A 17,575-nucleotide genomic window follows, 5' to 3' on the forward strand; every position below is an offset into this window, starting at 1 on the left:
GGGCGACCCCGGACAGCAGCAACAGCGTCATCTGGAAACTTGTGAGACATGCAGATTCCCAGGACTTCCTTCAGACCCACTGCAGACCTGGCTTTGGAGGCCGAGCCCAGCCGGTCCTCTGGAGCCCTGATGCGCATGGAGGCTTCCAAGCCGCTGGACAGGGAGTTAGTGTATGACTTTGGGGACCACCCTAACTAGCTCGAATGCCAAGAACATGCAAAGTGAGATGAGTCAGCTAGCATATTGCAGGGTTTTCTCCAGACAAAAATCAGGTATTTTTTTTTTTATTGGATAGGCAGAGTGGGATGTATGGTCATTATTTCATAAAATATTAAATGGTCAAGTCTGTAAAAATTACAGTAATAAAGTTGCTGTGGCCTGAGATGTGTCCCCCCCACCATGCTCCAACATTCATGTTTAAAGTCCTAACTCTCAGTACCTCAACACGTGACTATATTTGGACACAGGACCTTTAAAGAGGTAGTTAGGTTATAGGGTCTCAATAGGGCGGGCCCTAATCCAATGACTGGTGTGCTTAGAAGAGAAAGCCAGGAGACAGACACGTAAAGGGGAGGAAGATCATGTGAAAACACAGGAACGATCAGCCATCTATAAACCAAGGGAGAGGCCTCAGGAGACACCAACACTTCCAACACCTGGATCTTCCACTCCAGCCTCCAGAACTTTGAGACATCTGTGCTGGTTAAGCCACCCAGTCCGTGGTACTTTGCCCTGGCTGTCCAAATAAATGAACACGAAGATGCCAGGAAAGTATTTTATTTTTTAAATACTTACGGTGAAAAGGGCCAACTTTCTGCACTGGATCAGCACCTTAGCCAACGGACTCCCTCTAAGTACCTTTATTCCTTTGTGCAAAGGGGAACCAGAACAGCATCTTCCTCAAAGGGCTGCTGTGGAGCCGAAATGAGGTAATTCACGCAAGGCTGTAGCTCAGTACCTAACCCACGAAGTCCTCCAGCATCTCAGCCGGAAAGAGCATGCGTGCGTGGCCAGGACTGTTCTCCCTGGCGCAGCCACAGCTAGGACTCAGATTGCGAGGGGTGTCCCCGAGCCTGGTGGCGCTGCCCTCCTATTCTTCCCTAGGGCTGATTTCTGAAGCCGTCCTGAAGGCCGCAAGGCAGGGCTGGACTCCAGGGTTGGTTTTCTGTGTTGACACAGCAGGCCAGGCCCTGTCTGGTTCATAAAGTGATGTGATGCTATTTCCAGGTCTCTTGTGAAAGTGAGCCAGGAAAATCACTCTAACAGGGCTGCTGGACCTTCTCTTGTGCTGTTTTGTTTGTGGGGCTGCAGAGGCAGGGAAGGGGGATAGAGAGGTGACTGGGAGCAATTCTTTTCTTCTCTCAATTTTGTATTTAGCCATTTCAAAGTGTCATCACCAAGAAATTACTACTTAATTGACAATATGATAGTTTCTTATATAAGACTGAGCCTGGGGGGGGTGGTGTGTTGTGTAGTTATCACTTCTAAGCGTGGTGCTTTGTTGAATTTTTCCTCCGCAAGCAGTTATTTCCTGGTGATGGATTTCCCTAAGCCAAATCACGTCCCCTCTTTAAGGATCATTTTGACTGTGCATCTACAACATCCTTTTCAGAAAGCACTGATTATTATTGGTAGGGATGGTAGACAGACAGATTCTCCCTGTTCTGGGCAGTTAAACAGCCTCTCATCCCAGTTTACTTTGCATGGGTCTGCCACTGAACCAGCATCCTTGATTTGTGTTTAAACTACAATAAAAAATAACCTTAGGAAGTCTTACTCTATCCAAAAGCCAGTGCTCCTGTGATCCTAAAGCCTTTTAAAACTTCTGCAGGTGTACTGTCTGTAGATTTCAGACTACTATTAGGGTCACTCAGTGTAAACTAACCATCTGTAAATGGCTTACTTGACCATTAAGGAAAGAAGCAAATGGGTGGACTAGGGTTGAATCAGTACTGCATGTCTAAGAGCTTTGTCCACTTACCAGAGTTTTATTGTTTTTCTTTTGGTTGCATGGACCTTGGTTTACTTAGAATCTCAATCCAGCATCTTCCATATTTGTTAAGCACTTTTTTCAAGGTCGTATTGGACTTTCCATTTTATGTATGGTGTTTCCTATGGTGAGTACTGTAATGTGTCTATATTTCTCTATTTATATTTCCCTTTTTGATGTAAGGTGAAATTCACTGTTTCACTCCAAACCCCAAGAGCTCAATAATTATTTCCACATTCTTCTATCCCTCCTTGACTTGACATGCCTTTCTTATGTAGTATTCTCTCCTCTCTGCTAAGGAATCGATCCCAGACATCTGGCTGGTTCTGTGATGTGTAGGTCTACTCCTTTATCAGTGCCATCCTACAGAGGAGCTTAGAGTCTCCTTTCATACACAGTAAGGGTTGTCCTCATCTTTTACTCTCCTTTATCAAAACATCTGGTTTATTCTGAGCTCTCTGTCATTTCACATTTAATTTTTACATTGCAATTACATACTGAATACTTACATATTTTTCATTATAAAAATCATCAAATGAGGAAGGATATCACGTTCAAAGTAAAAAGCCTCCTTGATTTTTCAACCCCATCCTAGAATCAAACACTTAACAACTCTGAGTTTACTAATGGGTCTTTTCTATGTATTTCCATATTATGTGTTTTAAACGTAGTTTTGGGACACAACATTGCAAAATGACTATTACTCAATAAAAAATGTTAAAAAAATAAAAAAATAGTTTGGGATTTTTATTCTTACATGAATTATAACAATAAACTTTGTTTTTAGTATGTATCTATTAAACAATCACTCATCGTGTACCAGGCACTGGGAGACATGGGCAACCAGGACAAGCAGACATCACTGGGCTTGTGGTGCTTATATCTGAGTGGAGAAAAGCAGGCAATTAACAGTGAACATAACATACAATTAAATCATTTAAAATTGCAGAATATACCAAGTGCCGTGGAAAAAGCAAAATGGAGTAAAGAGTGAGAAGTCCCGGTGTGCACAGTGGAGGGTGCTGCAACATCAAACAGGGCACGCAGCCAGCTTCCCGAGGAGGGAAGGTCTGAGCAAAGCCCTGGAGGAGGGCTTCCCAAGCTGGGTTGTAGCACTTGCACCCTGAGGATCTTTCTTGTTGGCACATAAAGATTCCTTCATTCTTTGAATTGTTCTTTAATATTCCATAGCATTTTAATGCCTTTTTCTCAGAAACTAACCAAGTATAGAAGATTTAAAAGCTACAATGAGCAATTCTTGTTTACTAGACATAGAAGTGTGTAACCCAGATAAGGAATACTCATTTCCTAACATTACTGAAATACCTACAAATAATTTACCATATGGTAAGCATCAATCACTATCTCAGTAACTGACAAACTAAAATAAAAAATGGATATCATTCAAGCTATACCCTTAAACTATAGTGCAATGAAATGAAATAATAGCCAAATAAATCACTTCACATAGGAATAAAAAAATGGAAAACTGTTACAATTCTTTATTGGCCTTTAATATGAATTTTGAGAATCAAAATTGGCATTAGAAACTCTTTTAACATAACTCACTGTTGTACTCCGGAAACTATGCTTTAATAAAAAATAAACTCTTAAAGTTAGTGAGAATAATATTCATCAATTCCTATGAGACAATAAAAGCAATAATCAGAGTTAATTCAGATGCTCTAAAGTACTTGAAAAATCTTTAAGACAAAGTATTCTACTCAAAATCTATAAACAGGTAAGTAATGTGCAAGTAAAATAGAACTTTTTAAGAAAAATGTATTAAATGATATTTAAAATACAAAAATATACACGGTAGTTTGAAAAGAGCCATACCAACGCACTTTGCAAATTAGTTGAAGGAAATAAGGTAAGTGAATATAACTACAAATAATGAGAAAACTTTCTTCATTAAAAGAGATCTATGCATATGTAAAATAATGCATATATTTTAAAAATCTAGAATCTAAATGAAGTACAGTTTCTAGGAAAAATGAAAATTACTAAAATTGAGTCAGGAAGAGTAGATAATCCTGACAGACCAATTACAAATAAACAAAATACACAAAATATAGTCCAAAATATTTTCTTAAAAGGGCACTAAAAAGTTTCCATTCTAATGTGGCTGGTCAAAGCCTTCATTTCTCACTTACTCTCTTAAATATAAAAAAAGAACTGGAAAAAATAAGAAATAAAAATGTAAACCTAATGTTTTGCTGAGGTATGTGGACTACTTAAATTCCTGAACAACAACATAGGAGGGGGCTGCCCAAATCAGTAAATATAAAACAGAGAAGGACACGGGAAAAGAAGTTTTATTTTTTATTTATTCATTTATATTTTATTTATTCACTTATATTTTAGTTATTTATTCATTTATTTTTATTGAAGTACAGTTAATTTACAATATTGCATTAGTTCCAGGTGCACAGGATAGGGATTCAGTAGTTCATATGTTATATACTCCATCTAAAGTTATTGCCAAAGAATGGCTATAGTTCCGGCGCTATACCATATATCCTCGTTGCTTACCTGTTTTCTGCATAGTAGTTTGTGTCTTAATCTCCTACCCCTATCTGGCTCCTCCCCCTTTCCCTCTCCCCACTGTTCTCTGTATCTGAGTCTGTTTCTGTTTTGTTATACATTGGTTTGTATTATTTTTCACATCCCACATATAATAACATAGGGTATTTGTCTTTCTCTGTCTGACTTATCTCACTAAGCAAATAATCCTAAAATTTGTATGGAACCCAAAAGACCCAGAATTACCAAAGCAATCTTGAGGAAAAAGAACAAAGCCTGGAGGTGTCACACTTCCTGACTTCAGACTGTGCTTACAAAGCTACAGAACGCCCATGTCTTTGAAGCTCAGAAAGTGTTGATAATGCTTAACTTTCTAGTGTAAGTAGCACACTCTAGAGCAAAAGCAACATTTTTTTCTTTATAACAACAGGACCAGCGCCTAGAGGACATCACTGGGAACGTGCACGGGTTTGGTTCCGAGAGAGGAGGAGAGCTCACGGGCAATCTTCACAGACAAGCTGCATTTGCAGGAAGCAGGAAATGAGACGGTGGACACAGGGAAAACGCACACTGGGAGCAGCTCTGCAGAAGTGATTCTGGCAGACTGGGGAGAGACAACACTGAAAAAATCCTAATTTTATCTTTCTGGACTGGCACATGACTCGGGCACCTCTCTATTTGGAAAAGAGCTCGGCCTGGATTTCTAGTTGAAATGAAGAAAAAAAAGAGTTCTTAAAAAAAAAAGCTAGTATTTTAGTATTTATACAAAAATACTATTTAAAAAGAAAAAAGAGTATATAATAAAATGGCAGATAATGAAACACTCTAGAAAACAAAACAGCTTTTCAAGAATGGTGAAAGGTGTTAATGTATTATGAGAAACATGACTTATTAAAGCAATCATTTTTACAAAACAGAAGTACAACAAAGATAAACAAGAGTTTAAGAAATACATAGGAAGCCTATAGAAAGAAAGATGAGTTGGCAAATTATAGAAAATAAACAGAAAATTAAAAGCAATCAGAGCAAAAAAGGTGAAATGGAAGCAGCACAAACACACAAAGGCTAGACAGCCCTGAGATCACAGTAAATTGTACTGAAGGGTACAGAGACCGTGAGCGACTCAAAACAAGCAAATGGAATGGAAGTGAGCAAGAGTTCAAAAGAATGAGAGAGAAAATTATAAATCAAATAAACATCATCCTCAAGTGGCTTCTGCCCCTTTAAAAGAAAAGAACAAATCTGACTCCATATTAGATCTGTTCCTCTGACTTTAACCCTGTGCCCTGTTTTCCAGGCTCAGTCTTGTCAGCGCTGCACCTTTTGTGAAACAATGTTGCCTTCAGCCTGAAATAGACAGGAGAGCCTGTTCTCAAGGCTCTGACCTTTAAGGATATTAACACTTTTGCACTCCTGCAAAGATAACAGGTTGCAGAATAGACAATCACGTTTGTTTTGTTGGAGGTTTACAGGGATCTGACCCAGGTGGACAGCTGCAAGAACAAAGGATTCTAACAAAGAATTCCTACACCAAGAAGTCTGCAACAACCAAGCATACCCTTTTCCCCTTTTTAATATAAAAGGAGCCTGAATTCTGACTTGGGGAAAATGGATCTCCAGAACATTAGTTGGCCATCTTCTTGGTCAGCTGGCTTTCTGAATAAAGCCGCCATACCTTGCCCCAAAACCTGGTCTCCCGACTTACTGGCCTGTCATGCAGTGAGCAGAACAAGCATGGACTCGGTAGGACAAACATACGTTGAAAGTATCCATTTGGTGTATTTAATGACTTTCTTCCACTGGTCTTTGTTCCTGAATTTTCCTTTTGTTGCCCACTCCTGCTGTTTACGAAAAATCTGTCAGCTGCTCATGTGGACACATTTCAATCTCGAGCCACTACCCTTCCAGGTAAGAACTGATGCCAAGAAGACAATGGAAGTTGCTAAGAGTTATTACCTGGTCAGAAAAGAGCAGAAGTGGGTTCTGGCTGGTGTTCAGGAGCAGGCTGGGACACCTGACAAGATGTCATAAGTACGGATAGACAGCTGGGCACCAAAGGAGAAGTTTCTAAGGCCCCATGAGGGACTTGCTGGATAGGAAGGAAAAGTCCCAGACTGTAGCACTGATCCCACCATGAGCTTCCTGGCTGAGGCTGGGCAAGTCATTTAAATTATCTAGGCCTGTGTTGTCCACCCTGGGAACCACCAGCCAGGTGCAGAATTACGAAGTTATTCTGTAGCCAGGCAGAATTATAAATAAACATCTTACTGCAACGGCTAAGCATGTATAATGTTTAGAAACATTAGTGGTTTTCTTGCCCTAACGAGTTAGTTTTGTGTGTCTAGCTTTCTGTGGTTTGTAATGCCTGTGACTAGTGACTCCCTTATAGTGAGGTATTTTGAAGCTGTAAGTTACTGGACACAGTACCCTCATATCACGGTTGAAAAAAGTTGATCCACAGAAGCCAGGCCATCTGATTTGGTAGTTAAAGCAGGGGCTCTGGAGCCAGCCTGCCTGAGTATAAATTCTCACTCTGCCTCCAGGGGGTTCTGTGTGAATCTTTGACAAATAATAATAATAGTAGTAATAGTAATAGTAATAGTAATAATAAAAATAAAATAATTAATACTAATATGCAAATAATATTATTATATAATATATAATTATATTAAAATAATATATTATTATTATTATTTACTAACTTGTGCCTCTTTTTCCTTACCTTTTAAGTGGTGAGGAATATGTAGACTATCTCCTACTGTGCTGGCAGGATTAAGTGAGTTAACGCCTGCGCTGCCCACTTCCCGGGGTTTCAGCATTCTCAAGGCAGTCAGTTCCAAACTCGGAGGCATTCTCCGCTGTCTTCGTCAGTCTGGGATGCTGTAACAAATCACCATGGGTCAGGTGGCTTAAACAACCAGCATATTCCTCAAGTTTTGGAGGCTGAGACTTTCAAGGTCAGGGTATCTGGGAAAGGACTGGCTTCATGGCTTGAAGATGGCTGTCTCCCCATGATCTTCATGGGGCAGAGAGCAGAGAGAGGCAAGCTCTCTGGGGCCCCTTATAAGGGCACAAATCCCATTCATGAGGGCTCTACCCTCATGATCTCATTTTATCCTAATCACCGCCCAAAGGCCCCACCTCCCAACACCATCACACTGGGAGATCAGGTTTCAACATACAGGTTTCAAGGGGACGCAAATATTCAGTCCACACATCGGCTAACTCTCCCCAGCATGTAGTCATCAAACCTATACTAATTCCTTCAAAGTAACACTTATATCTCTGCCCATTTCCATTCCTACGTCCACTACCACTGAAGCCCTGTGACATTTTACTCCTTATTTTCCTGGTAGAGGTTTAATTGATTCCTCTACTCCAATGCTCTCCTCACTCCAAATAGTCTGCTTCATAGCCCTGCCAGGTAGTTCTCCTTAAAACTCGGCTTGAGGGTACTACCTTCCCACCTCACCTCATTGTTTTTTAGGTGTAAATGTCAGAATCCTCTCCACACCCCATCCCAGACCTTTAATCCCTTACACAACCTCTCCCTAATGTTACTTTTCTATTACTACTGTGACAAATTTCCAGAAACTTAAAGGCTTAAACCAGCACGGATTTATCACCTTATGGCTCTGGAGGTCAGAGATCCAGCACAGTTCTCACTGGGCTAAATTCAAGGTACCAGCAGGGTGCCTGCCTTCTGGAGGGTCTAGAAGAGAATGTTTCCTTGTTTTTTTTTTCAGTTTCCAGAGGTCACCCACCTTCCTTAGCTTGTGCCCCACGACTTCCTCCATCTTCATGGCCAGCAACCTTTTTGAACACTGCTCCATGGCTGCACCTCCCTCTGACCCTAAACTCAGCTGGGAAATGTCCTCTGCTGTTAAGGACGCCTGCGATTACACTGAGCCCACCTGGACAATCCAGGCTACTTACCCTATCAACCTCATCTCAGGATCCCCTTTTCCCACCCCACTCAGGCATTATGTATATGGCTGTGACACTCACCTTGGGTAACGTGTCCTCTCGTGAGCAATTTAACGTTCAAGACACTTATGAATGGCTTTGTTTTTCTTCCTTAGTCTTTCCACATTCAGTACGTCTGGTGAGATTACATGAATCCGTTTATTTGTGGCCCAGCACTAATCTTTAATATAATCTATCATGTGTTTAAAAGGCTAACTAGTAGACACTTTAGAAGACAGAAATCCTCTAACATTTTTGTCCTAAAATATCTGCTGTCCCTTTTGCCGTGTACAGTGTAACATGTCACAGGTGGCTACACTGTTGGGGGGGCATGCACATTGTTCTACCACCACATTCCCCTTATGCACACCAACGCGCTGGTCTCCTAACCGAGGATCTGTGCTCCCACCTTTGCTCACTTCCTCCTCCTTTCCGTTGACCATTCTGACCCCACAGCTTCCTTCGTTCACCACAGCAGGATTTCATGGCCACATTCTTTTCTAAATGGAGTGGATATTGTGCATCTAATGTCTGATAATTGTTCTTATTGTATACGCACACACTCACCTACATGATTCACATCCATCCCTATTTCCCTAGACTCTTCCAGAGGAATCAGTTGCATGATGGTGCTGATGATCCTGACAGTGATGACAGGGCCTCTCAAGGACTCTGATAAAGAGGGAATCAGTAAAGAGAGGGAATCATTGCAAAATTGCCCCAGAAACAGGCTTAAAGGTGAATAAGTGATACAGTGTTTAATGAAATCGACTAATATTTAATTATTTAAAAAATTTTGTATCACCGTACTTAAAATTTTAAGGGGAATTTTCATTCACCACTAACCAAAATTTGACTTTAGGACTGAAATCTAAGAGGATTTCTATCTTCTAACAAATTGTCCACTGGCCTTTTAAACACGTGATCCTTTAAAAAAGACGAGTGCTGGTCTGGAAATAAACAGGATTCGTATAATCTCACCAGACACAGTGAATGTGGAAAGACTAAAGAAGAGAAACAAAAAGCCATTCATAACATCTTGAACCTTATGTTGCTCACAGGAGAAAGGTGAGTGTCACATCAACATGATGCCTGAGTGGGATGGGGAAGCTGATCTTCCTCATCAGACATTTATGCTGATTTGTTAGATGCCAACACGATTTCCTCATTGGATTTGCTTAAAATAAGCATGGAACAGTTTAGGCTCTACAAAAAGCAGACTAAACATTTTCCCCTGTTGCCAGATCTCTGGACTGAATGTCCCCACAAGAGGGACAAGATCATATTTCATAGGGAAGTCTTCCTGAGAAACAGTAGGCTTTTAGAGGGCAGAACTGCAGGTCCCCCATGGAGGGCTGGAGGAGGGCTAGAGGGCACACTGGAAATACAGAAGGATTGAGTTCAGATACTGCTGCTCAGGTCGCCAAAGACAGCAGTGCTAGCTCTAAGGATATGACATCCTCCCAAAAGTGCCATGAGTGAAGGAGCCTGTGAACACTAAACAGGTTGTTAAGACACAGCAGCACATAATTAGCATCACAAGTCAATTACAGCATGCTTTGATATTTGGAAAATAATTAGCCCATTGCTCTTTGAAAGTGCAGCAGTAGCAATAGAAATAATAAAGACTGAGCTGCCTTGGAGATAACAAACAATAAACAATTCTAAATCTGCAGGATTCCTTGACAATATGCGAGCAATGAGCTAGATGTCGGCTGCAGATACCTCTTACTGCAGGGCTCACTCCTGCAAAGCATACAGATTAGTTTTCTCAGCAGACAGAGGGAATCACATCAAAATTCCTAATCTTGAGAGGTTTACTATATGGCAGGAAAGATCAGACAAGTCCACACAGCCAAATATGAATAAATGCAATCAAATATCATGAAGTGTGAATGGAGCACAGAAGAAAGAGAAATTCCTTTCACCTGGGGTCTAGAAAGACCTCAGAAAATGTGGCTTTGCAGATGGCCAAAGAAATGGGTGAAATTTTGGCAGAACAGGATGTAATAAGGAAGAGAATTTAAAAACTGATTCTAAAATTCAAAAAAAAAATGCAAAGGATTCCAAATATCCAAAACAACTTTGAACAAAGTTGGAAGACTTACACTATCTGATTTTCAGACTTTTTAAAATAAAGCTACAGTAATCAGAAATTATGGTATTGATGTAAAACACGAAAACAGAATAATGGAACAGAACAGAACGTTCAGAACTAAACCAACACTTACATGGACAATTGATTCTCAATAAGGATGCAGTGGAGGAAGGGTCTTTTCAACAAGCAGTGCTGGAACAATTAGATATCCATATGCAAAAAAAAAATGACCTCTGATCCACACCTCACCACATACACAAAAAGTAACTCAAAGTCGATCACAGATCTTCACAGAAAATCTAAAACCATAAAACAGCTAGGAGAAAAAGCATAGGCTTAAGCTTTATGACCTTGGGTTTGGCAAATATTTCTATGCTATGACACCAGAAGTATCATCTATTTAAAAAAGGAACTGATACAGTGAACTTCATCAAAATGAAGACACTTCAAAGCTCTTCCTAAACACTGCTAAGCAAGTGAAAAGCTAAGCCATAGATAGAAACTATTTGCAGATCATATATCTGATAAAGGTCTCTCTTTGTATCTGATCCAGAATAAAGAACTCTAAAAACTCAATACTAAATCAAGGGACAATGAGCCAGACCTGAAAACACACTTCACTAAAGATATCCAGATGGCTAATCAGCATGAAAAGATGTTGATTAAAGATGCCATTAGTCATTAGTGAAATGCTTTTTAAAACCACAATGAGATACTAGTACACACACAAACTAGAAGGAATACAATTACACAGACCTCACAAAGTGCTGGCTAGGAAGTAGAGCAACCAGAATTGATACACACCATGAGGAACTTACAATAATACAATCATTTTGGGAAACTGTTCAGCAGTTTCTTAAAAAAAAGGTAAACAGCTATCTACCATACGACCCAGACATTCCTCATCTCGGTGCTTTAAAAAACAAAAGCTTACGTCTATACAAAGACTTGTAACCAAATATTCACTGCAATTTTATTTATAATAGCCCAAGTTGTAAATAACCCATGCATCCATCAAGAAGTAAATGGAGAAACAAATGATGGTCTATCCAAACACCATGCACAACAAACTTCTCAGCAATAACTCAGCACTAAACAATACTCTGCTGTAAGAAAAATGAGCTATTAATACAGCAACACAGATGGCTCTGAAAATAATTATGCTGAATGAAAGAAATCAGACAAAACAGAGTAGATACCATATGAATCCATTCATACACGGATCTTGAAAATGCAAACCAATATGTTGTGATAGAAAGCAGATCAATGGTTTCCAGGGGAAGAGATGGGGAGGGAGGGAGGGATAACAAAAGGCAGGAGAGAAGTTCTGTGGGTGATGGGTATGTTCACTGTCCTGAGTGTGGTCATGGTTTCTTGGGGATATACTTATGTCAAAGTGTATTAAGTTGTACGCTTTAAATATGTGAAAATTATTCTGCCAAGTATACCTCAAAGCTGTTTTAAGGAAAAAGGCACTTCAGCCCTGACCCACCTCAGCACCTGATTGGAGTGACATGATCAGTCCCTCACCCTGTCTGCCCAACGGGAAGGTAGAAAACCTCTCACGGAAGATAACATATGGACTTTCCATTTGCAATGTCTGCCACGTAATAAAGAATTTCTAGACATGCAACATGTCAAGACCATATGACTGATACTATGAGAACAAGAAACAAATGCAAACCCCCAGGTGATGTAGGCCTCAGAGTTAACAATAAAGACTATAAAATGATTACTTTTAATATATTCAAGAAAATAAGGAAATGATGGGGAAATAGATAGCAGGATAAAGATTTTCACCAGAGAAATATACTGGAATGTATTTTTAAGAAAAATCAAACAGATAGTCTAGAACTGAAGCTTTCAAGTCTGGAAACAAGTGAACAGAGTTAATTTGGATCTTTTTTTAAGTAAAACTTTGAGTAATGCTGCATAAAATACAACAAAAATAATACAGAGCTAAATAATAATAACAATAACAATAACAATAATAATAATAATACAGAGCTATCTATGGAGAGAGAAGTTCCCAGGTGACAATATAAAGAGGTTTCATGTTTGTCAAAGCACTGTCCTATCCACGTATCTCCCCTGATTCTCAAACTGACCAGTGCAGTCCCACTGGGCAAGAAATGCCACACCATTTCACAGTGCATACGCAGGTTGCCCGACTGATCGATACAATCAGTGATAGGAGAGGGGACAAAACTCAGGTTCCTGATCCCTTGTTTCACTTACTGTGGGACAAATGACCAATTCAAGGGTAACAATTCAGTGAATGAACGAGTAACATAACTCTCAATTAGTCCCACAAGTGCCTGGAAGAGTGAGCCTGGACACACTGTGTAACGTAACCGCCCATCTACTTTAATCGCCATCCTTTCCAGATTTATATAAAGGTTACTTCCACCCAGGCAGTGACTCCTGAAGGGCAAGAATCATGTCTGAACATGCTTTCAAATCCACAGCAGAACCTGACAACAATTCGGCTCTGGAGCCTGTGTTTACTGAGTGTGGAATCTCAGTGATTCCAGCTCTTATGCCTCTGCCTTCCCACCCACCTCTCACAACACGGCCCTTATGACCAAGTTCTCCCAGGGCTGGGGCCACAGAACCCATTTACAGGATGGGAAAAACCTGATCATATGAACTAACCTCCAAATTATTATCGAGTCACCTGCACTTCAGGGATCAGTAATCCCAGAAGCTTTGCAGTTGAGGCAGCTGAGGGACTTTTATATCGGCTCTATCTTCTACTGTGACTGCCTGGGTGACATCAGACAAGGAATTGTGCTCAAAAGCCTGAGTTTCTCCTTTCAGGGGTAAGCCTGATTAACAGATCTCATCTCTCACTCAACAAATGTGAAGATCAATGATTTACACAGGAGTGCAATACTCACTAGGTTCTGGATTTAGACTCAGAAAAATCATTTGAGAAAGACTGACAGAATGCTGCTTTAATGCAAATTCAAGTAGTCTTACCTTTCAGTAAATCATCTTCTTCCCCTACTTGTCACTTCATCCAAGTTTAAAAGATGTTGGAGAACAGGGACGAGTGTGCCAGCAATCTGTGACCCAATAACCTAAAATGTCACCTAGGAAAAAAAAGGGAGTAACACATTTAGAAAAAACATGGTGAGGATGGCGGGACCAAACCCCCAACTCCAGGCTAAGAAGATCTGAGTAATAGCCTTCCTGCCTGCCTGGGGCATCAGCTGTTGTGAAAAACTGACCCAGAAACCACACTGTGTCCAGCAGCTCTTCCATGACACAGGCTACACTTTCTCAGGGTGAAGAACTGGCTCCATTGACCCCTTTGCTGAAGAATAAAGACAAAGGAGACCAAGAGAGTTCTGCGCCTCCCCAGGAGAGAGCCCACTTCTTGGTCTGACTCCACTGTGCTCGCCTCCCAGGAGCAGGATAAACTGGAGACAGGCGTCCTGTGAATCTGGGGCAGCAAAGGTTGCCCCTGTGCCAGGCTGCAGGGGGGATGGGAACAAACTGACCGGCTGGCCAGGGGCAGCCCCCTCAGGGCAACGTGCCCTGACTCCGGTGGTTAGGCCGTCAGGCAACCTGTGTCTTTCGACCTGGAGCAACAGGCCGCCCCCAGGCCAAGCTGCAGGGAAGACAGGAGCTAATCCCCGGCTCCCCCGTGGCAGGCTCCATACCCCCGCCACCACCCCACAGCCCCCAGGATGATCTGGTTAAGAGTGATCAGCAAATGAGGGGCAGCAGAGGCTGCCCCCAGGCCAGGCCCCCAGAGAGATGGGAGCTAATACACCATCTCCCCGGGGGCAGCTCTGGCCCCCAACCTCACCCCGCCGGCCTCTGCTGAGGGAGCAAGCTGAGTAGGACAGGTGTGTCCACCGACCCGGGGCGCAGAGAACGCCCACAGGACAGGCCGCGAGGGAGAAGGAAGCAAATTGACTGGCTGGACACAGGCAGCACCCACTCCGCGGCCACAGCCCCCCACCGCACCGCGCCCGCCTCCGGGGGTTGGACTGACAGGAAACGTGTGTCCTGCGACCCGGGGCAGCAGAGGCCCGGCCCAGGCCAGGCTGCTAGGGAGATGGGAGCTAACCTACCAGCTCGCCAGGGGCAGCACCCCCCCCACTGCACCGCGCCCGCCTCCCAGGAGCAACCTGACCTGGAGTGGGGTGTCAGGTGAATCTTGGGCGGGAGAGGCTGCTCTCAGGCCAGGTCAGGAGAGAGAAGAAATGGACCCGCCAGCTAGGGCAGCCCCCCTCCACCCACCGCCGCTGCCCCGTGACCGGGCTGGGCCCGCTTCCCGGAAGCAAGCTGACCTGCTTCTTGGGCAGCAGAGGACGCCCCCAGAATTTGCCCCGGGGAAGAGGGGAGCAAACTGACTGGCTCCGCTGCGACAGGCCCTCTACCCCGGCCTCCCTCCCCCAGCAGGCTAAGTGGGACAGGTGTGTCCGGCGACCTAGGGCAGCAGAGGCTGCTCCCAGACCAGGCCGCTGGGAAGACGGGAGCCAATCTACTATCTCCCCAAGGCAGCCCCCTCCCCCCGCAGCCGCCACCGCTCCCGTCCCCTGACCTCACGGTGGCCTCCTCTGGGGAGCAGGCTGACCTGGAGACGGGCAAATGGCGAACTTGGGGCAAAAGGGGCTGCCCCCAGGACAGACCGCGGCGGAGATGGGAGCAAATGGACCGGCTTCCCCGCTACAGGCTCCCTACCCACGCCGCCCCAGCACCCTGACCGCCCCGCCCCCCGCACACAGTAGGCAAAGTGGGACAGGTATGTCCCAGGACCTAGCGCAGCAGATGCCACGCTCAGACCAGGCGGCGCAGAAATGAGAGCTAATCCACAAGCTCCCCCGGGGCAGCGTCCCTCCCCCCGCAGCCGCCACCTTACCTGGCCCCTGACCGCACCGCGCCCGCCTCCCAGGAGCAAGCTGACCTGGAGTTGGACATAGGAGAATCTCCGGCGGCCGAGGCCACCCCCAAGCCAGGGGGCGGGGGAGAGAAGTCGACCGGCTTGCCAAGGCAGCCCCCTTCTCCCCGCTGCCGCCACTCCAAACGCACCGCGCCAGCCTCCCGGGGTCAGGCTGGCAGGGACACGTGTGTCCCGCCACCTGGGACAACAGAGGCTGCCCCCCAGGCCAAGCCGCGGGACAGATGGGAGCAAATGGACCTGCTTCCCCTCTGCAGACCCCCTACCGCCGCCGCCGCCCCGCCGTCCCCGCACCCTGACCACACCGCTCCCGCCTCGCTGGGACAGGCTGACCCGGAGTCGGGCCTCTGGCGAATTAGGCAGCAGAGGTCGCCCCCAGGCCAGGCCGCGGAGGAGAGGGCAGTAAACTGCCCGGCTCGCCTGGGGCAGCGGCCACAGCCGCCGCTGCCGCTCAGGGTCCTTCTCCTCCTGCCGCCGCTCGGGGTCAACGCCGGCTCGGGACGCAGGAGGACAGCACGGCAGGGGGCGGGACACCTGTACCAGGTCTCCCAGGCACACAAGCCCAGGCTTTACTCTCACAGGTGACCCTGAGGGAGGAGAGACGCACAGCCTCTCACCGCGCCACAGCCTTTCGCACCGTGTTGACACGTCAGCCGTACCCAAGGTCTCATCCCTGCAAAGCTCACAGCTCCAGCACAGAAACGGAAACCAGCAAGGGAGTCTTTATACCTTCAGGCAGAAAACAACAAAGAGGATCCAGGTCATGCTGTAAATGTCACATTAAAACACGCTTCATTCTAAACCAATCTATAAAACATTCAGCCTCACTTTTACATCCGGACACAGACTGCAGGAGGGACGTCTCCATTTGGACTAAGCTTGCACACAGTAAACTGTCATTTACTGCTGGGGAGAGCACATGGTGCAGTCCACAAATACCTCACTAAATGACAAATGCACCTCTCTGATCCAACGATCCTCTGCCAGTATCTTCCCACAGGGGCACACGGGCACAACGACCACTGCGCGAGTTTCTCAGACTTACGAGGCGACAATTTTTATCACAGAAAAGGCTGCAAACGTCAGCGGGAAACTGATGTAAAACATCATGACGCAGGCCCTGGTACACCACCCCATGGCACCCTCCGTAGTGTAAAAAATGTGAGAAAACTCTACACTGATCTGGAAAGATGTCCGAGAAAATGTTGCTTAGTGAAAAAACAAGATACAGAGCAGCGTGTATCAGACAGCATATACAGCGTGTCTAAAAGTAAAGGAAAAAGCATACGTACTTATCATATAAGCACGGAATGGCAGCTACCGAAAACACGTGAAGCCAAGCAGAGGGCTGCCCGCGGACAGTTAACCTGGACACGGTGAGGCCATGGGTGATTCCTCACTCTATACTTTTAATCGTCTTTTTCTGTTTTTTCTTATTCTTCCTTTTTTTAAATTTAAGTACAGTTGATTTTCAATGTTGTGTTAGTTTCTGGTGTACGGCACAGTGATTCAGTTATACAAATATTTCTATATGTACTTTTCATATTGTTTTTGATTACAGGTTATTACAAGATATTGTAGTTCCCTGTGCTTTACAGTAGGTCCTTTGCTCTTTCTCTATTTTATATAAAGTTGTTTGTATCTGCTAATACTTTTAATCTCCCTGAATATGAACTATGTCAATGTACTATCTACAAACTAAAAAAAAAAATGTAATGAAATAACAAAAATGCAGTTTAAAAATAAAAATGGGGGGATGGCACAGCTCAAGTGGTAGAGCACATGCTTAGATTCACAAGGTCCTGGGTTCAATCCCCAGTACCTCCTTCAAAAAAGAAAGTAAACTTAATTACCTCCCCCCCAAATTAATTAATTAATTAATTTAAAAAAATTGTGGAAAAACTGTTCTTTTAAAATCTTGAGTTTTCCTGTCCCTGGACATGGCATATAGGTCACTACTTATTCAAGCACTGGGTTTTTTTGTCCTTTAATAAAGTATTTTATGTAAGTATATAAAAATTACACAGATTTCACAAAACCTAGTGTACAGGTATATTTTTCCCATTCAAAAATGAAAACT

General features: G+C 43.8%; 1 pseudogene; it reads right to left on the reverse strand.

The window, feature by feature from the left end:
• Positions 1–4,302: 4,302 nt before the first annotated feature.
• LOC140691691 (H(+)/Cl(-) exchange transporter 3-like) overlaps positions 4,303–17,575 on the reverse strand; it is a 41,287-nt pseudogene continuing 28,014 nt past the window's right edge.

This window comes from Vicugna pacos, chromosome 36 (assembly GCF_048564905.1).
Source record: "Vicugna pacos chromosome 36, VicPac4, whole genome shotgun sequence".
NCBI classification, from domain to species: domain Eukaryota; kingdom Metazoa; phylum Chordata; class Mammalia; order Artiodactyla; family Camelidae; genus Vicugna; species Vicugna pacos.